The sequence below is a fragment of the Pseudophryne corroboree genome, chromosome 9 (assembly GCF_028390025.1).
Source record: "Pseudophryne corroboree isolate aPseCor3 chromosome 9, aPseCor3.hap2, whole genome shotgun sequence".
NCBI lineage: Eukaryota > Metazoa > Chordata > Amphibia > Anura > Myobatrachidae > Pseudophryne > Pseudophryne corroboree.
In genome coordinates this window covers 118,343,065-118,365,842 of record NC_086452.1, presented here as the reverse complement: position 1 = coordinate 118,365,842, position 22,778 = coordinate 118,343,065, and positions in this window count along the sequence as shown.

The following is a 22,778-nucleotide window of genomic DNA, read 5'->3' as shown; positions in this document are numbered from 1 at the left end:
ACATTAAACAGGATGGAACATACTGTCGAAGTCACAGGACATGCCACAGAGATGGATTCAACACTTATTTCATACAGTACATATTTATAATAATATCAAGCGCCAGACATCATGATGATTTAGAATTGTATATAATGAAGTAATGTCATGTATGTGTATTATTTGAACGAAACCAGATAGACCAGTCATGTTTACTATTGAAGCAACCAGATTGATGTGTAGATTCATTTGATGCTTGTTATGAAGTTGTGGGACATTGCAGCGGATAATTATGATTATATGTATGAAAGCTAAAAAAATCACTCTTATTAGGACAGTGGACAGGAAGCTCAGGCCAGCCCCTTTGGACGTCCCCAAGGCTGAACCTGTTCAGCATATACAAAGGAACTGGTGACTCATCGTGAATCCCTCCCCCAGAAACTAGATAACACATTGACCACACAGGAAGTTAGTGGCTGTAAGGTCTGAGACGATGATGGACTTGCTGGCAGATCAGTTCCTGTATTTATTTACTGAGAGAGAGAGACATAAGATGCATTGGAGGGAATGGTAATTGTATCGCTGGCCTGAAACTGTATGTAATGGCATGTAACTGTATGTAACTTTATGTATTAACTGCTCACTGTGTGAGTTGTAATCATGTAACTATAGGTATACTGTACTTTGTAATATATATTGAATCCATATCCTTTTAATAACAAATATATACATCAATGAGCTTTGGAACTCAGATAATGTGTGGGTGTATTGTTTTCTCTTATGGGATGCAGTGTTTTGCGATGTATAGCGCACATTCATGGGATATGGTAATAAGAGATGCAGGCATTTACAATATATATTGGAGCGGGCATTTTAAATATTTGTGAGAAATCAATTTGGCATTCTTAGATGGGGCTCGTCCGGAATATCACGTTCTTAATGATGCACTGTACATTATAAACGCGACGCTGTGGTCGATCAGCTTGTGATGGACGCATCCTAAAAGCTGAGAAAATCATATCCGTGTGTATTGTTGTGTTATTAGTAAGACGCTGATATGAAATTCAAGGGACAATGCATTTCTCATAAATATTTAAGATGCTAAAATGTATTTTTATTGTTGCAAAACAAGGTTCAAATAAGTCATATTGTGTTTGATTCAGATTGGATTGTTTATCTGTTAAGTAGGTTTAAAAGTTGCTGCATAGCCTTGATATAGTTTTTTTTTTAACTCAGGCCTAAAATAACTTCTGGTGCTTGTATGGTGTGTGATTTCTTTGTGACAAAAGGAAGCCGCATGGTCTGTCCTCCATTTTGGACTAACCACATGGCCTGTCCACCATTTTGTGTAAACCTCATGGATGTGGAAGGGGGAGGAGCAGCGGCCATATTGGGAAGGTCATTTTCTAAATGGCTGATTTTCACTGCTCAGAATAATCAGCTTTCCTTGGTCACATCAAACACCATTTATGAGTTACCAATGCATTTATTTAACCCATGCCATAGTCAATTACAAATAGTTTCAGCTGGGCCTAGTGAGAGTTAATAGATGAATACTGAGTGTAAGAATTACACACAGATATAAAAAAGTTTTATTTTCTTTTACCTCTAGGATTTAGTTAACTCTGCTTGCTAGTTTAGGCTAGCCATTGAAATGTTAATTAACCTGTCCCACTACCCTCTTGAACAGGCATATGAATCTCTGATATGCAAATTAGAAGCACTGAATGGGTAAGGTGTCTCATAGGAGACCAGTGAATGGTATATTATATATAATATTATTATAATTATGTGAGTGTTTATATCAGTGTATGTTCTGCAAGATAGCTATCCAATCTGAATCATATCATTTAAATTATTGATTATTGCTAGATTCATTATAGATCTGTGTGAAATAGGATACATTTGTTGCTATATAGTTAAAACTGAAATAACAGTGTTTAAGGAAGTAAGTATAAAGACACAAAACGCAGTTCTGGCCCAGTCGTAATAGGGTTAAACGGAACAAGTGTGTGTTGTGTTTAGTGGGCAATAGTAGTTTTTATTGCTCACATTTATCGAAGTTGTGTGAGTTGTTTTATTGCGTACGCACATTAGTACACATGGTACGGAACGTGAGGATAGCGTACAAAAACGTGCACATGGCGCAAGGCCGCACACGTTGCATAGAGGTACGCACGGTTGCGTAATTACGCAAGCTTGCGTAGGGTTGTGTGCACATAATAAAATTACACAATAGTTTGTTTAGTTTAAAGGGACAGTAGCCACGCTACAATAGCACAAAACTGCCTGATTTCTAAAGCAGATTAATATAAAAAAAAATTCAGTATAAAAACATTTTTTGAAATTGCCTCTGGGGTAAAGCTGCCAACCTGAATGAATCCAAATTTTCTGTACAGAAAAACAAAGTGTATTTGAGTGAGCGAACATAGGAGTGAGTGGATATTTGAACCCCGGGAAATCGGGATCCCGTCGTGTGGTACATCAAGTAAGAGGAGGCTTGGTGGCGTGAAGTGGCTGACTCACGTTAGTATAATGTTTAATATGCAAATCGTGAGGTGATTTGCAAAGGAGCGTGATAGTGCATAAGTATTGCGAAGTATTGAAGTAAAAAAGTTTTTGTATTACGCTCCGGGCTGAGGGTCACAGTTTGTACATTGACCCGTGGTTGTACGGCAGATAGGTAACAAGTACCTATACGCTGTGCAATTGGACCGCGCGTTTGTGGGTGCGATATATACAACACAACTTGATACCCCTTTACGAACTTTTGCGTAAAATTGCGGTATCATTAGCGCTGTGTAGAGCATACGCAAGCGTGATTTGTGTATAAGTGTATAGGGAGTTTTTGCTGGTCTCTCTCAGGAAAATCTCCAGCGGTGTATATTCACTGGAATAGGTAAGTCACTCCTAAACACTTCCAGTGAATAGAAACCAGATAGGGGCCTCACTGGGTTGGCGGTGGTCACTATTGGAGTGAGTCGTGGTACTCGGCGGAGAAGGAGTGGGTGAAAGCGCTCTAAGAACTTTCACTGTCTATTCGTATTGTGCATTGGGGATTGCGTAAAAAGGAAAAAGTCTGCGATGGGATCCAATTGCTCAAGCGGTGGACGTTTTGTAGCCAGGGTTCAGGTTGAAGAGCCGCGGCCCAAGGTGTCAGCGAGGTTTGTTATGTGTGGTAAATATGGATCACACACGGAAGGGTACGTATGACTGACAAAGATAGGGTACCATTCCCTAGGGTGGGCAGCTTTGAACCAGAGGTATTGCAGAACTTAAGGATAAGGATATGTCTGATAAAATCCCCAAAACAAAGGATCAGACATACAAATTGTTTAAACCTGTGACAGCAAGAGGGGTTGGTGAGTTTGATCCTAAGGTATTGCAGGTGGTATGTTTAACCAAAGTCATATAAGACAAGAATGGAAATATAAGAACTGTTTGAACTTGTAGCAACAATAAATAAGTAGGAAGAAAAAAAAAGAGAATGCAAGTACACCGCCTTATGTAGATGTGGAAGCAGTTACGGCCAGCATACAAACTATAGAAAATAATAAAAATATGAAAAATATGACTGTAACCTATATATGTACTAATGAATGTTGAAGTTTTATTTAGGAGGAGAAGGTGACCTGATCGTTTTCAGCCATTTCTCATGCACCCAGAGGAGTATCCAACCGGTAGAAGAAGAGCAGTAGCCTGTGGGGGAAGTGGCTGAGACCAGTGGAACAGGTAAGTATGGTATCATTTGTGTACATATATAGTAAAACCCAAAAATAAAACAAAAAAATCAAGAAAGTAACATCAGAAATGGAGAAAAACCTGTCCGCACATTAGTATTTGCCAGTAGGAAAGCGGACAGAGACAAGGTAACCCCAGGGTATTTCTTTCAGTTACCATATAAGAAGTATTCATTCCTAGTAATGCCCCTAGTAAAGATGAGCTTGGAAATGTTTGTTGGACCATGTACAGACCCTTAATACGGGATGAGAAGGAGTGAATGAAATACTTTGCATGACCTAGAAGCTTGTTAAACTTTTATTTTTGTTTTTGTCTCTTGCAGAAATAGAAAACTCTCCATCTGGATAAGATCACTGGTAAACACTAATTCGGCAAATGGGAGGTGGCTGTCTCTGTGCAAATGGACGGGCTCAATAAGGCATTGAGTGTCAGGGTGCAGACTTCTTTGCAAAATTGGAAAGGGGTCACAGTAGCTAATCTTAGATAGTGTGCTATTGAACATCACAAGAATAGTGCTAGGCGCAGAGAACAACAGGTGGAGAGGTTGAGGACGGTAAGTATACTGGCACAAACAGTCCAAACCCCAGATCCCTAATGGTCAATAATATGTTACACTTGTAGGAAGGAAGGGCATTTTGCCAGAGATTGTAGGAGTAGTAGGACACATAGTCAATATAGATATAGTCAATATAGATCCCCTAGACAGAAAACACAAGCCACATTATTAAACACATAGACGGGACCAAGGGACATATAGTAAGGAATCATAAGCCATATAGAAAACACAGATTCGGTTAATGGGAAGAACAGAATAAATGCAACTTACTAATGTTACATTTCACTGTTCTAGATGCATGTCCATCACAGGTAGAGGAAATTAACTCACAGATACCGGGTTCCCTATGAACTTAGGATGGACAGGACACTGGATTGATGGCTGGGATAGTCCCAGTAGAGATAAGACACACAGACATTTTTTTTAAGGGGAGTAGACCAAGTAGAGAATCACTTCCCCGTAGTGCCCAATCCAGTTGTCAAATTTTTATAAAATCTTCTCCACCCTTTACAAACTCATCTGTCACCAACTTCTATTCTGTTTCTCTACAGTTTTCATCTTTTGCGTTCACACAGGGTGGTACAATACACGGACCCAAGTACAGTTCAAATTCCACATGCCTAGGTCCTTCAGAGTTCTGCCCAAACCCAGTATATCTCAACAGCACGATGACACCAGTATTACTGCAGTGTGCCTTGTCATGCACAAAGGGTGGAGAATGGGAATACTGGTGAAGGGAAATTTTGTATAGACACTGATATGCCTGTTGGTGAATGGCAAACCTGACATTTTCTTTTTAATTTTCTTCTTCTTTCTCTCCTCTAGAGATGTTTCTTTTTTCTTTTCTTTTTTTGAGTTATGCTCATGGAACTCTACATTGCAAACACATGATAGTTACATTAAGATACAAAAAAAATTGTGTTCCCTGCAGGAAAAGGCAGTCTGGAGGACAAAGGGGTATGGCCAGGAGTCCTCAGGACTGTGGGCAGGTGGACACGGTAAGCCAGTAGCCCCCAGAGCATACCTTCCAAGTCTAGCTGAGGTGGCACACGGTCTGACTCATCTAGGCAAAGAGCGTAGGTGCAGGCTGATGAGAGTCTACTAGTGTACGCCAGGATTCTATTCTCATGCAGGTAAAGAGAGCAATGACCTTTCTTACTTGCTTGAGGAAGAATATTGGTAAAGCAATACCAACAGAGCCATCCCATATCCCTCCTGCAGACGGATCTTTTCAGGAAATACAAATCGACTTCGTACAGTTAACACCCTTTAGGAATTATTGTTATGTATTGGTGTGCACTGATGTTTTCTCAAACTGGGTAGAGACATTTCCTGCCGCCACGGATGCTGCTGTGTTTACCGCAAAGAAAAATTGCGCAGAAATTTGTGTGTAGATAATGGTACCCCTAGAAGTAGGAGCAAAGCCTGAAATTGTACTATTGTGATCATAGATACTGCCACTAGTATTATGTAGCTTCGGAACCACTCCCAGATCTTCACTCAACTAATCACCCTCTTCGAAATTTGTTGTTGTTTTGATTTTGGTATTTGTGTTTTTTTTTGGGTTGTTTTTGGAAGACAACCTCATGTCATGATTGATTTGCACAATGATCAGAAATACACCAATGAGGTGACAGTACAGTACCTTGTTGAGATGAGCCAGCATTTGAGAACTTGACAAAAGAACTTGAAACTGTTGATTGCTGGTGTGCCAAATGCTAACTGTCTTGATTGTGAACCAAGAGACTGTGTGATTGTTCTTACGCTCAGGTTGCCTAATAGACAGGTGGGAAGGACCATACCAAGATTTGTTGACAGCACTGAAGGTCGCCGAAAGAGAGACTTGGGTCCACTCGTCCCACTGCAAGAAGGTCGCTGACCCGGAGAGAACTCGTGACAAAGTAGTTTATTGCTCACATTCATCGAGTTTGTGAACTGTGTGTTCCAAGTGAACTGTGTGTTCAAAGAGCAAGGCAAAGAGAACCTCGTATCACCAGAGACTCTGTTCCGTGAAGACTGAGAGGCGGCACTGTTGAACACTACCTGAGCGTACTAAAGGATTGCAGAAAGACCAGTTATTGTAATTGATTTGTTATGAACAAGAGTTGTTTTGTTCTATTTATCTTTTCTCTCTTTCCCGCCGTCAAACATTTCCTTTCAGGATATTCTATTTTTGCGAGGTTTTTTTATGAGGAGTCGAGTGTGGGACTGGAACTGGTTCTGTAGGAAGGAGTGATCTCCTTATAGGATCCCAGGATTAGCCGATCAGTTTGTTAAAGTCAGAGAAAAAAGGTCTAGTAGTTATGGAGTTCAGAGGTAATCAGGAACAATCAGACAATGGCTATTCACACATTGCAGATAAAGAGCTCATTAATATATGTGGAAGAAAGGTTTATGAGTGGCTCTCCCCGAACTCCGAAGGTTTATGTTATTTAGGAAGGACACTACTTATAACCCTTGTTCAATGATTAAACAGACCTAGCATAAGTTCCAGAAATGGAAACAATGTTCAGAAAATGATAGGAATATGTAGATCATGAAAATTTATATGTCACTGTCATGATTTGTTTGTGTCTTCTTCACCTACCCAGCAGAACCTCAATCGAATCCAAACATCAGTGTACAAAGACGTAGGTACATATATGTGTGAAATGTTTGTCGCAAATCAGACATTATAGGCCAAAGCACTGTCCCAGCATACTCTATAGGTTGAATGTTGTCCCACACCCAACCAGTGGTCCTGTGACCGCCGAGTGCATATAGAGGATGTCTCGTCCTCCTCCCTGTCTTCCCCAAATATAGTCAAGTGTCTGATTTGCGAAATGCATACATACTTGTGTCTAGGTCACCGATTATGGTATGAAATATTTTTTTCTTATGTTAATAATTGATGGCAGTTATTGTTTTCTGCCAAAGGGTGGACTGTCGAAGTAAAAAAATATTACATAAAGAGAACATACAAACTACACACATATAAGTCGCTATACTTGCAAATACGCGCAGCGAGCACAGCAATATATGGTAACACACGCATTTACACGGACATGCCACAGAGATGGATTCGACACTTATTTCATACAGTACATAATTATAATAATATCAAGCGCCAGACATCATGATGATTTAAAATTGTATATAATGAAGTAATGTCATGTATGTGTATTATTTGAACGAAACCAGATAGACCAGTCATGTTTACTATTGAAGCAAACAGATTGATGTGTAGATTCATTTCATGCTTGTTGTGAAGTTGTGGGACATTGCAGCGGATAATTATGATTACATGTATGAAAGCTAAAAAAATCACTCTTATTAGGACAGTGGACAGGAAGCTCAGGCCAGCCCCTTTGGACGTCCCCAAGGCTGAACCAGTTCAGCAAATACAAAGGAACTGGTGACTCATCGTGAATCCCTCCCCCAGAAACTTGATAACACATTGACCACACAGGAAGTTAGTGGCTGTAAGGTCTGAGACGATGATGGACTTGCTGGCAGATCAGTTCCTGTATTTATTTACTGAGAGAAAGAGACATAAGATGTATGCAACTTTATGTAATAACTGCTTACTGTGTGAGTTGTAATCATGTAACTATAGGTATACTGTACTTTGTAATATATATTGAATCCATATCCTTTTAATAACAAATATATACATCAATGAGCTTTGGAACTCAGATAATGTGTGGGTGTATTGTTTTCTCTTATGGGATGCAGTGTTTTGCGATGTATAGCGCACATTCTTGGGATATGGTAATAAGAGATGCAGGCATTTACAATATATATTAGAGCGGGCATTTTAAATATTTGTGAGAAATCAATTTGGCATTCTTAATACTGTACAGTACATGATACAGGGGTGATAATACAATACAGTAATACATAGAAATACGCAAGCGGACGATCCAGGTAAGTATACACACTTACCGATTGGCCACTCAATGTTTCTGTCAGGACACCCAGCTGGGTGGGCACTTGAATTTCCCCGTCCAACTGTGATGTCCCCCCCGCAGCAAGTGTATGGATGATCAGTAGACCGCCCTCACACACAGCTAGATTCGTCGATATATCTGAAGATATTTCAGCTATCAGCTGTGATCAAAGTAATTCATAGACATATCAGGAGTATGAACCCGCCGACAGGCTCGCGATATATCAGCCGTTCGAACGGTTGATTTATTGCCTAGTGTGTACCCAGCTTAAATCTATTTGGTTGAAACAGAGCAAGTAGTATGACCTGGTAGTTGTGAATATATGATAACATATATTGCTAGAGTTGATTCAAATTTTGTGGGTCTTGGGGGGTAATTCAGAATTGATCGCAGCAGCAAACGTGTTAGCAGTTGGGCAAAACCATGTGCACTGCAGAGGGGGCAGATATAACATGTGCAGAGAGAGTTAGATTTGAGTGGGGTGTGTTCAAACCGAAATCTAAATTGCAGTGTAAAAATAAAGCAGCCAGTATTTACCCTGCACAGAAACAAAATTACCCACCCAAATCTAACTCTCTCTGCATGTTATATCTGCCTCCCCTGCAGTGCACATGGTTTTGCCCAACTGCTAACAAATTTACTGCTGCGATCAACTCTGAATTACCCCCTTGGTTAGCTAATAAGTTTGCTCAGACCAAGCGTAAAAAAAGTTGGAGTTTGGTGCAAACTTTTTATTATAATATTTCTTATAAAATGTTTTTTCTTCTTTGGATTACTATTTCTAAAAGGGCAGCACGGACAATGTAATAGTTAGCATTACTGCTTCACAGCACTCAGGTCATGGGTTTGATTCCCACCATGGCCCTAACTGTGTGCAGTTTGTATATTCTCCCTGTGCTTGCGTGTGCTTCCTGCTGTTTCCTCCCACAATACAGAATATACTGGTGGTCAATTGGCTCATAACAAAATTAATCCTAGTGTGAATGTGTGTGTCTGTACATGTGGTAGGGAACATTGGGGGTAATTCCAAGTTGATCGCAGCAGGATTTTTGATAGCAATTGGGCAAAACCATGTGCACTGCAGGGAAGGCAGATATAACATGTGCAGAAAGAGTTAGATTTGGGTGGGTTATTTTATTTCTGTGCAGGGTAAATACTGGCTGCTTTATTTTTACACTGCAAATTAGATTGCAGATTGAACACACCTCACCCAAATCTAACTCTCTCTGCACATGTTATATCTGCCTCCCCTGCAGTGCACATGGTTTTGCCCAATTGCTAACAAAAATCCTGCTGCGATCAACTTGGAATTACCCCCATAGAGCCTTATTCAGGTTGTATTGCAAAAGAAGCCAGCGTTTCTGGGCGCAAACCTGCCATTTTCTGGGTGTGGCTGAAAAAATGCAGACGTGCCCAGGTGTTTTTAAGGAGGGCTTCTGACTTCAGCGATGACCACTTCCAGCCTCTTGCGTCGCCAAAATTGTGGATGACTTTGCCTGGCGCAGATGGGAAAAATCTTTGATGTTCTGGTAATTGTGTATGGATTTGCGTTCAGAACGCACATTGAGATGCATTCTCAAGTTCTGCAATGGGTGTTTTTCCTCTATTTATGGGCAGCAATTATTTGATTGCAGCAACTGCTTTTTAGCAGAAACAGCAATCCTTACTGAATGAGGTCCATAGATTGTAAGCTCCACTGGGGCAGAGCCTGACGTGAATGGGCAAAATATTCACTGTAAAAAAAGAGCTGTGTGTGTGTGATATAAATAACTGGTAATAAATAAATGTTCTTATTATACTCTGGATTCCATAGGCGTTTCTATTAGAGATGAGCGCCTGAAATTTTTCGGGTTTTGTGTTTTGGTTTTGGGTTCGGTTCCGCGGCCGTGTTTTGGGTTCGAACGCGTTTTGGCAAAACCTCACCGAATTTTTTTTGTCGGATTCGGGTGTGTTTTGGATTCGGGTGTTTTTTTCAAAAAACACTAAAAAACAGCTTAAATCATAGAATTTGGGGGTCATTTTGATCCCAAAGTATTATTAACCTCAAAAACCATAATTTACACTCATTTTCAGTCTATTCTGAATACCTCACACCTCACAATATTATTTTTAGTCCTAAAATTTGCACCGAGGTCGCTGTGTGAGTAAGATAAGCGACCCTAGTGGCCGACACAAACACCGGGCCCATCTAGGAGTGGCACTGCAGTGTCACGCAGGATGTCCCTTCCAAAAAACCCTCCCCAAACAGCACATGACGCAAAGAAAAAAAGAGGCGCAATGAGGTAGCTGTGTGAGTAAGATTAGCGACCCTAGTGGCCGACACAAACACCGGGCCCATCTAGGAGTGGCACTGCAGTGTCACGCAGGATGGCCCTTCCAAAAAACCCTCCCCAAACAGCACATGACGCAAAGAAAAAAAGAGGCGCAATGAGGTAGCTGTGTGAGTAAGATTAGCGACCCTAGTGGCCGACACAAACACCGGGCCCATCTAGGAGTGGCACTGCAGTGTCACGCAGGATGTCCCTTCCAAAAAACCCTCCCCAAACAGCACATGACGCAAAGAAAAAAAGAGGCGCAATGAGGTAGCTGACTGTGTGAGTAAGATTAGCGACCCTAGTGGCCGACACAAACACCGGGCCCATCTAGGAGTGGCACTGCAGTGTCACGCAGGATGTCCCTTCCAAAAAACCCTCCCCAATCAGCACATGATGCAAAGAAAAAGAAAAGAAAAAAGAGGTGCAAGATGGAATTGTCCTTGGGCCCTCCCACCCACCCTTATGTTGTATAAACAAAACAGGACATGCACACTTTAACCAACCCATCATTTCAGTGACAGGGTCTGCCACACGACTGTGACTGATATGACGGGTTGGTTTGGACCCCCCCAAAAAAAGAAGCAATTAATCTCTCCTTGCACAAACTGGCTCTACAGAGGCAAGATGTCCACCTCATCTTCACCCTCCGATATATCACCGTGTACATCCCCCTCCTCACAGATTATCAATTCGTCCCCACTGGAATCCACCATCTCAGCTCCCTGTGTACTTTGTGGAGGCAATTGCTGCTGGTCAATGTCTCCGCGGAGGAATTGATTATAATTCATTTTAATGAACATCATCTTCTCCACATTTTCTGGATGTAACCTCGTACGCCGATTGCTGACAAGGTGAGCGGCGGCACTAAACACTCTTTCGGAGTACACACTTGTGGGAGGGCAACTTAGGTAGAATAAAGCCAGTTTGTGCAAGGGCCTCCAAATTGCCTCTTTTTCCTGCCAGTATAAGTACGGACTGTGTGACGTGCCTACTTGGATGCGGTCACTCATATAATCCTCCACCATTCTATCAATGTTGAGAGAATCATATGCAGTGACAGTAGACGACATGTCCGTAATCGTTGTCAGGTCCTTCAGTCCGGACCAGATGTCAGCATCAGCAGTCGCTCCAGACTGCCCTGCATCACCGCCAGCGGGTGGGCTCGGAATTCTGAGCCTTTTCCTCGCACCCCCAGTTGCGGGAGAATGTGAAGGAGGAGATGTTGACAGGTCGCGTTCCGCTTGACTTGACAATTTTGTCACCAGCAGGTCTTTCAACCCCAGCAGACTTGTGTCTGCCGGAAAGAGAGATCCAAGGTAGGCTTTAAATCTAGGATCGAGCACGGTGGCCAAAATGTAGTGCTCTGATTTCAACAGATTGACCACCCGTGAATCCTTGTTAAGCGAATTAAGGGCTGCATCCACAAGTCCCACATGCCTAGCGGAATCGCTCCCTTTTAGCTCCTTCTTCAATGCCTCCAGCTTCTTCTGCAAAAGCCTGATGAGGGGAATGACCTGACTCAGGCTGGCAGTGTCTGAACTGACTTCACGTGTGGCAAGTTCAAAGGGCATCAGAACCTTGCACAACGTTGAAATCATTCTCCACTGCACTTGAGACAGGTGCATTCCACCTCCTATATCGTGCTCAATTGTATAGGCTTGAATGGCCTTTTGCTGCTCCTCCAACCTCTGAAGCATATAGAGGGTTGAATTCCACCTCGTTACCACTTCTTGCTTCAGATGATGGCAGGGCAGGTTCAGTAGTTTTTGGTGGTGCTCCAGTCTTCTGTACGTGGTGCCTGTACGCCGAAAGTGTCCCGCAATTTTTCTGGCCACCGACAGCATCTCTTGCACGCCCCTGTCGTTTTTAAAAAAATTCTGCACCACCAAATTCAAGGTATGTGCAAAACATGGGACGTGCTGGAATTTGCCCATATTTAATGCACACACAATATTGCTGGCGTTGTCCGATGCCACAAATCCACAGGAGAGTCCAATTGGGGTAAGCCATTCCGCGATGATCTTCCTCAGTTGCCGTAAGAGGTTTTCAGCTGTGTGCGTATTCTGGAAAGCGGTGATACAAAGCGTAGCCTGCCTAGGAAAGAGTTGGCGTTTGCGAGATGCTGCTACTGGTGCCGCCGCTGCTGTTCTTGCGGCGGGAGTCCATACATCTACCCAGTGGGCTGTCACAGTCATATAGTCCTGACCCTGCCCTGCTCCACTTGTCCACATGTCCGTGGTTAAGTGGACATTGGGTACAACTGCATTTTTTAGGACACTGGTGAGTCTTTTTCTGACGTCCGTGTACATTCTCGGTATCGCCTGCCTAGAGAAGTGGAACCTAGATGGTATTTGGTAACGGGGGCACACTGCCTCAATAAATTGTCTAGTTCCCTGTGAACTAACGGCGGATACCGGACGCACGTCTAACACCAACATAGTTGTCAAGGCCTCAGTTATCCGCTTTGCAGTAGGATGACTGCTGTGATATTTCATCTTCCTCGCAAAGGACTGTTGAACAGTCAATTGCTTACTGGAAGTAGTACAAGTGGGCTTACGACTTCCCCTCTGGGATGACCATCGACTCCCAGCGGCAACAACAGCAGCGCCAGCAGCAGTAGGCGTTACACGCAAGGATGCATCGGAGGAATCCCAGGCAGGAGAGGACTCGTCAGAATTGCCAGTGACATGGCCTGCAGGACTATTGGCATTCCTGGGGAAGGAGGAAATTGACACTGAGGGAGTTGGTGGGGTGGTTTGCGTGAGCTTGGTTACAAGAGGAAGGGATTTACTGGTCAGTGGACTGCTTCCGCTGTCACCCAAAGTTTTTGAACTTGTCACTGACTTATTATGAATGCGCTGCAGGTGACGTATAAGGGAGGATGTTCCGAGGTGGTTAACGTCCTTACCCCTACTTATTACAGCTTGACAAAGGGAACACACGGCTTGACACCTGTTGTCCGCATTTCTGGTGAAATACCTCCACACCGAAGAGCTGATTTTTTTGGTATTTTCACCTGGCATGTCAACGGCCATATTCCTCCCACGGACAACAGGTGTCTCCCCGGGTGCCTGACTTAAACAAACCACCTCACCATCAGAATCCTCCTGGTCAATTTCCTCCCCAGCGCCAGCAACACCCATATCCTCCTCATCCTGGTGTACTTCAACACTGACATCTTCAATCTGACTATCAGGAACTGGACTGCGGGTGCTCCTTCCAGCACTTGCAGGGGGCGTGCAAATGGTGGAAGGCGCATGCTCTTCACGTCCAGTGTTGGGAAGGTCAGGCATCGCAACCGACACAATTGGACTCTCCTTGTGGATTTGGGATTTCGAAGAATGCACAGTTCTTTGCTGTGCTGCTTTTGCCAGCTTGAGTCTTTTCATTTTTCTAGCGAGAGGCTGAGTGCTTCCATCCTCATGTGAAGCTGAACCACTAGCCATGAACATAGGCCAGGGCCTCAGCCGTTCCTTGCCACTCCGTGTGGTAAATGGCATATTGGCAAGTTTACGCTTCTCCTCCGACAATTTTATTTTAGGTTTTGGAGTCCTTTTTTTTCTGATATTTGGTGTTTTGGATTTGACATGCTCTGTACTATGACATTGGGCATCGGCCTTGGCAGACGACGTTGCTGGCATTTCATCGTCTCGGCCATGACTAGTGGCAGCAGCTTCAGCACGAGGTGGAAGTGGATCTTGATCTTTCCCTAATTTTGGAACCTCAACATTTTTGTTCTCCATATTTTAATAGGCACAACTAAAAGGCACCTCAGGTAAACAATGGAGATGGATACTAGTATACAATTATGGACTGCCTGCCGACTGCAGACACAGAGGTAGCCACAGCCGTGAACTACCGTACTGTACTGTGTCTGCACCTAATATAGACTGGTTGATAAAGAGAAGATGTCTATGTAACTATGTATGTATAAAGAAGACTGAAAAAAATCCACGGTTAGGTGGTATACAATTATGGACGGACTGCCTGCCGAGTGCAGACACAGAGGTAGCCACAGCCGTGAACTACCGTACTGTACTGTGTCTGCAGCTAATATAGACTGGTTGATAAAGAGAAGATGTCTATGTAACTATGTATGTATAAAGAAGAATGAAAAAAAATCCACGGTTAGGTGGTATACAATTATGGACGGACTGCCTGCCGAGTGCAGACACAGAGGTAGCCACAGCCGTGAACTACCGTACTGTACTGTGTCTGCAGCTAATATAGACTGGTTGATAAAGAGAAGATGTCTATGTAACTATGTATGTATAAAGAAGAATGAAAAAAAACCACGGTTAGGTGGTATACAATTATGGACGGACTGCCTGCCGAGTGCAGACACAGAGGTAGCCACAGCCGTGAACTACCGTACTGTACTGTGTCTGCAGCTAATATAGACTGGTTGATAAAGAGAAGATGTCTATGTAACTATGTATGTATAAAGAAGAATGAAAAAAATCCACGGTTAGGTGGTATTACAATTATGGACGGACTGCCTGCCGAGTGCAGAGACACAGAGGTAGCCACAGCCGTGAACTACCGTACTGTGTCTGCTGCGACTGGATGATAAATGATATAAAAAATATATATATATCACTACTGCAGCCGGACAGGTATATATTATATATTATATAATGACGGACCTGCTGGACACTGTCTGTCAGCAGAATGAGTTTTATTTTTATAGAATAAAAAAAAAAACAACACACAAGTGAAGTCACACGACGAGTGTTTAACTTTTTCAGGCAATCACAATATAAGTATACTACTAACTATACTGGTGGTCAGTGTGGTCAGGTCACTGGTCAGTCACACTGGCAGTGGCACTCCTGCAGCAAAAGTGTGCACTGTTTAATTTTAATATATTATGTTCTCCTGGCTCCTGCTATAACCTATAACTGGCACTGCAGTAGTGCTCCCCAGTCTCCCCCACAATTATAAGCTGTGTGAGCTGAGCAGTCAGACAGATATATATAATATTATATATAGATAATAGATGATGCAGCACACTGGCCTGAGCCTGAGCAGTGCACACAGATATGGTATGTGACTGACTGAGTCACTGTGTGTATCGCTTTTTTCAGGCAGAGAACGGATATATTAAATAAACTGCACTGTGTGTCTGGTGGTCACTCACTATATAATATATTATGTACTCCTGGCTCCTGCTATAACCTATAACTGGCACTGCAGTAGTGCTCCCCAGTCTCCCCCACAATTATAAGCTGTGTGAGCTGAGCAGTCAGACAGATATATATAATATTATATATAGATAATAGATGATGCAGCACACTGGCCTGAGCCTGAGCAGTGCACACAGATATGGTATGTGACTGACTGAGTCACTGTGTGTATCGCTTTTTTCAGGCAGAGAACCGATATATTAAATAAACTGCACTGTGTGTCTGGTGGTCACTCACTATATAATATATTATGTACTCCTGGCTCCTGCTATAACCTATAACTGGCACTGCAGTAGTGCTCCCCAGTGTCCCCCACAATTATAAGCTGTGTGAGCTGAGCAGTCAGACAGATATATATAATATTATATATAGATAATAGATGATGCAGCACACTGGCCTGAGCCTGAGCAGTGCACACAGATATGGTATGTGACTGACTGAGTCACTGTGTGTATCGCTTTTTTCAGGCAGAGAACGGATTATAAAGTAAACTGCACTGTCCTCACTAGTAAACTCTCTCCACTCAGTCTCTACACTTCTACAGTAACAGTACTCCTCCTAGTCAGCTCCAGTAAATCTCTCTCAGTCTCTTATAATCTAAATGGAGAGGACGCCAGCCACGTCCTCTCCCTATCAATCTCAATGCACGTGTGAAAATGGCGGCGACGCGCGGCTCCTTATATAGAATCCGAGTCTCGCGATAGAATCCGAGCCTCGCGAGAATCCGACAGCGTCATGATGACGTTCGGGCGCGCTCGGGTTAACCGAGCAAGGCGGGAAGATCCGAGTCGCTCGGACCCGTGAAAAAAAACATGAAGTTCTGGCGGGTTCGGATTCAGAGAAACCGAACCCGCTCATCTCTAGTTTCTATAATAAGCGCAGTGTGTGTGGTGCACACAGGCCCCTGGGTCCAGGGGTCCCGCACGGCACACACTGCACCCAGGGGCGTATCCAGAGAGGAGGGGACCCATGTGCAGACTCCATGTGTGGGCCCCCTCCTCTCCCGTAGCCGTTGCGCCGCTGCTTACACTCAGAGCGCTGTAGACTCTGGCACAGTGCCAGGGTCTACAGCGCATGCGCCGGACTCCGAAAAATGGCCACCGCGCCATTTTTTCGGAGTCCTGCGCATGCACTGTGGACATAGAAACATAGAATTTGACGGCAGATAAGAACCACTTGGCCCATCTAGTCTGCCCCTTTTTTATTTTATCCTTTAGGCAATCTCAACCCTTTTTGAACCTTAATTCTTTTTAAGGATATTCATATGCCTGTCCCAAGCATGTTTAAATTGCCCTACAGTCTTAGCCTCTACCACCTCTGATGGGAGGCTATTCCACTTATCCACTACCCTTTCTGTGAAGTAATTTTTCCTTAAATTTCCCCTGAACCTCCCCCCTCCAGTCTCAATGTATGCCCTCGAGTTCTAATACTTCTTTTCCTTTGAAGAATGTTTCCCTCCTGAACTTTGTTAAGACCCTTGATATATTTGAAAGTTTCTATCATGTCCCCCCTTTCCCTTCTCTCCTCCAAACTATACATGTTAAGATCTTTTAGCCTTTCCGGGTAAGTTTTGTGATGTAGGCCATGCACCATTTTAGTTGCCCTTCTTTGTACACTCTCTAATGTATTTATATCCTTCTGGAGATAGGGTCTCCCGAACTGGACACAGTATTCCAGATGGGGCTGTACCAATGACCTATACAGTGGCATTATCACTTCTTTTTTCCTGCTACTGATTCCTCTCCCTATGCAACCAAGCATCTGACTTGCCTTTCTCATTGCTTTGTTGCATTGCTTTCCTGCCTTCAAGTCACTTGAAATAGTGACTCCTAAATCTCTTTCCTCCTCAGTAGTTTCCATTATAGTACCCTTGATACTATACTTAGCCTTTAGGTTTTTGAGACCCAAGTGCATGATTTTGCATTTTTTAGCATTAAACTGTAGTTGCCACGTTCTTGACCATTTCTCAAGCCTACCTAGGTCATTAATCATTTGTTTGACCCCTCCCGGTGTGTCTACCCTGTTGCATATCTTTGTATCATCTGCAAAAAGGCATATCTTCCCTTCAATACCATCTGCAATGTCACCAACAAAGATATTAAAGAGAACTGGACCAAGTACAGATCCCTGGGGTACTCCACTGGTAACATTTCCCTCCATAGATTGCACTCCATTAACTACGACTGTCTGTTTCCTATCCTGCAACCAGGTTCTTATCCATTTAACTGATTTATAATCCACCCCCAGGCTTTCAAGTTTATTTAGCAGTCTGCGATGTGGGACAGTGTCAAATGCCTTACTAAAGTCTAGATATGCTACATCTACAGCTCCCCCTTGATCTATTATTTTCATCACAGAGTCAAAAAAGTCAATAAGATTTGTTTGGCATGATCTCCCACCAGTAAATCCATGCTGTTTTGGATCCTGTAAGTTGTTTGATTTAAGATATTCCACTACTCTTTCTTTTAATAGTTTTTCCATTACTTTCCCTACTACTGATGTAAGGCTTACTGGTCTGTAGTTACTTGCTTCTTCCTTGCTTCCACTTTTGTGCAGTGGAACTACATTTGCTCTTTTCCAGTCCTCTGGAATAGCACCTGTATTTAGTGACTGGTTAAATAATTCTGTTAAAGGTGTAACCAGCACATCTTTTAGCTCTTTGAGTATCCTTGGGTGTATCCCATCTGGTCCCATTGATATATCCACTTTTAGTTTTGAAAGTTCTGTTAGGACCTTCTCCTCTGTAAATGTATTTTCATCTACCTTATTTTTATGAATGTCCTTGCAACTTAACTGTGGCCCCATCTCTTCTTCTGTAATAAATACTGAGCAAAAATAATTATTTAGGTGATCTGCTATTGCCTTGTCTCCCTCCACCAAATGCCCACTCTCTGTCTTAAGTCTTATTATTCCTCCATTTGATTTTCTCCTTTCACTTATATACTTAAAAAAAGTTTTGCCCCCTTTATCTACTGACTGGGCCATTTTCTCCTCAGCTTCTGCCTTTGCACGTCTGATCACTTTCTTAGCATCCTTCCGTCTGTCCAGATACACCTCTTTGTCGTTATTATTTTGAGTCTGTTTGTATTTCCTAAAAGCCATCTTTTTTGCTTTCACACTAGTTGATACTTCTTTTGTGAACCACACTGGCTTCCTTTTCCTGGTGCTTTTCCTAACCATTTTGATACAAAGGTCTGTTGCACTTAGTATTGCACTTTTCAGTTTTTTCCACCTCTCCTGCACTCCTTCCAAGTTCCTCCAGTCTGCCAATGAATCACTTAAACATCTCCCCATTTTTGCAAAGTCAGCATTTCTAAAATCCAACACCTTTGTTTTTGTGTGACAGGAGTTGGATCCTGTCTTTATACTAAACCATACTGCTTGGTGATCACTGGATCCCAGGTGCTCACCCACATATATATCAGATATCCTATCACCATTTGTAAGAATTAGATCTAATATTGAGTCTTTGCGAGTGGGCTCCCTCACCAATTGCTTGAGAGATGCTCCCTGTAAGGAATGTAGAAATTTGCCACTTGTAGCTGAACTTACAAAAGACCCCTCCCAATTTACATCAGGTAAATTAAAGTCTCCCATGATTATGACTTCTCCCTTAAAAGCCATTTTAGAGATGTCCAACAATAGGTTCCTGTCCAAATCCTGCCCCTGGCCTGGTGGTCTATAGATCACCCCAATACGAATAATGTCCTTCTTCCCAGTTTCTATGGTGACCCAAAGGGCCTCAGTTTTGGCTTCAATATTTTGTATTAAAGTAGCATTTATGCTTTTTTTTCACATACATTGCTACTCCTCCTCCACTGTGCCAGAGTCTCTAGTGGTCAGTGCGCTAGCAGCAGCGCGGCGGCTACGGTTGAGGAGGGGGCCCACACACAGTCAGCGATGGACTCCGGAAAGGTAAGTATAGGAGAAATGGGTGCAGTGTGTGCGGTGAGGACCCCCGTGTGCACCGCACACACTGCACCCATTATAGAAACACCAATGACTGCACCCATATATTATACTTACCCCTCTGGAGTCCCGCGAGAGGATGAGATTGTCAGAAGGTTTGACCCAGGATTTACAACGGCGAGAATAAAAGCAAAACCCATGCTTGTTTTGCATTTAATATAATTGCCATATTACATTTTGGGGTCAAATTCACCAAGAATCAGTGGCTGGCAAAAAACACCTCTTAGTAAATCTAGCCCCATCTCTTTTACATTCTTGCTGCCCATGATGAACGTGACTCCTACTATCCTGTTGATTATTGAGTGCTTAGCGTAGTAGGGTAATACTGTTGCCAGGGAATTTAGCAGTTTCATGCAAGTGCAAAATCTTTTGATGCACTAACTGGTTGGCAGAGCATGCTGGGAGCTGTCAATCACACCGAGTTGAGACCTACCAGTTTCCGCCCTCTTAGTCAATGTTAGATGTTGATACCCAAAGAGTGATAAATAACTGAGTATAAAACACGCTGAGTTTGACATTATAAAAACTACAGAAAATCTAATTTCTCATTAAACATTGTTCATTTGTTCCCAGAATTTTGGTGAGTGACTTAGACCACTGAAGAGAGGTGAATGCCAAAGCTCTTCTTCATCCTCCTTTATTATACAGTTGCAAATTTATTATAAAGCCTTTCACAGAGAAATGAAGTGATTTCATAGAATGGACGCAAATTGGGTGTTGCAGTTTTCCTGACTATATTCTGGCTTAAATGGTAAAGAAAATGCTGCTGGACTGATTCCCAGGATTGCTGTATAGCGCTGCCTAGGAACACAGCATCACTTCAATTTAACCCGCAGACCTCAGATCAGCAACCATTCTGCACATTAGGACTACAGAATGTATTCTCTTGCATTCAAATATAAAATTAGATTTTCTGAGCAGAATAGATCTTGATGTGGAAATATATGGGAAATAAAACACAGGGTTTGGGGTGTAAGCAGTGTCGGACTGGGGCATGGAGGGCCCACCGGGGTAATGCAGTGGTAGAGGCCAATGCTTAGGGGTGTGGCCAGCTGCCACAGAGGCAGAACTAACTATGGTATGGGCCCCATGATAAATATATATAGTAAATATTGCTAGAGCATGCATGATAATGTACCAGATTAATAACTGCAATGCACTGTAGATAATATGTATAATGTACAATTCAAGTGCACAGTCTGGAACCTAATCCCTAGAGGAGGAGGGACCCCAGGCAGTGGGGCCCACCAGTGGTTTCCCCTGTACCCCTGTGGGTCAGTCCAACCCTGGGTGTAAGTATAAAACAGTGGTTCTCAAACTCGGTCCTCAGGATCCCAAACAGCTCATGTTTTCCAGGTCACTTGAGAACCTAAGGAAGTGGTTCCCAAACGTGGTCATCAAGGCACCCCAACAGTCCAGGTTTCAAGGATATCCAAGCTTAGGCACAGGTGACTTTATTAGTACCTCAGTCAGTTTGATTATACCATACCTTCCAACATGTTCCACTCCAGGAGGGATATAAGGCTCTGTTTCTGGACTTTCTTTATAATGTATGATTGCCATCACCTGTGGTGAAACACCTTTCTTATAAATGTACTGGTTCAAAACAGGTGATGACAATCATAAATTAAGAGGAAAGTCCAGGAACAGAGCATTTTATCCCTCCTGGAATGGGTAATGTTGGAAAGTATGATTATACTATCTGTGCACACGCATGGATATACCTAAAACCTGATCTGTAGGCGTGCCTTAAGGACTGCTTTTGGGAACCATTGACCGATGGTATAGACACAGACACAGTAGTTCATAATGCTGCTTTATTTTCAGTTAAGTAACCCTTTGGCCAGGATAAACATGGCCCTCGTTAATCTGGCTGCATATTGATTTTTCAGATTTTGCTGCTCTTGAGGATAAATGTTCTATATCAAAGTTTCCTAAATTTCATCATTACAGTCCAGGTTTTTAGATATCCATACTTGAGCACTGTTAACTTAATTTGTACTTCAGTCAATTTGATTCAACCATCTGGACTCAAGTATGGATATCCTTAAATCCTGGACTGTAATGGCTGTTCTATTTAGTACAGGCAACTGTTGGGGCAGATATTGATTTTAACAATGGAGCTCTGTCGTAGGGCTTTACTATTTTTACTCCAAATACGGTATGTCTCTTAATAGTATAGAACAGTAGTTCTCAACTCTATTCCTCAGTTACCACCAGCAGGTCATGTATTGTGGATTTCTTTAATCATGCACATGCTGTGTCATTAATCATCCCACTAGATTCCACAGACAGAAATATTCAAAACAGTACTAAATATTTTACTTGTTATTCTGTGAGAACACCTGGAAAACATGCACTGTTAGGTTTCGGCTGAAGACTGGAGTTGGGAAGCACTGGTCTAGAGCAAACTCGGTCCTCGGATCCCACACAGTGCATGTTTTCCTGGTCTCCATACAGAATCAGAGGTGAAATATTTTGCTCAACTTGTGGATATTTTAAAATGCGTCAGCCAGTAATGAATACACCTGTGCACCTGCTAAGTGACTTGGAAAACATGGGCTGTTTGGGGTCCTGAGGACCGTGTTTGAAAATCTGTAGAGTGAGTCTAATAACTTGGGCAACCACGTTAATATAAGAGAGCGAGTTGATTTTAAAAACAAAGTAATACAGCCATACATCTACGAGTCACATCCTCAATGTTGAGCCAATCCACTGATTTTGTCGATCCCCTGACCCAGGCATTGGGAGAATGGTGAAGTGGCCCAATAAATTCCTTATGTATGTGCCCCTTAATACTGAAAAGCCTGTCATGGCAAGAGGCTACATTGTAATCGGCTTTCTCCACAAACAGTCCCTAAGGGCTGTAACACACGCGCCGGCTTTTGCCAGCCGGGAAAAAGCCGGATGGCTTTTTCCCACGCCGGTATTGTAATTAACAGTGTGAGGGGTAGGGTCCTTTCACACTGCATGGCCCTGGCCTGACTGCCGGGTTGCAGCCGGAAATATCCACTGGAAGGTCCGGCTGCCGGACCGGGGCCGTGCCGTCTTTGCAGGCAGTGAACCGTGTGTGTGAATAGGAGCTTTCACACACAAAGTTTTT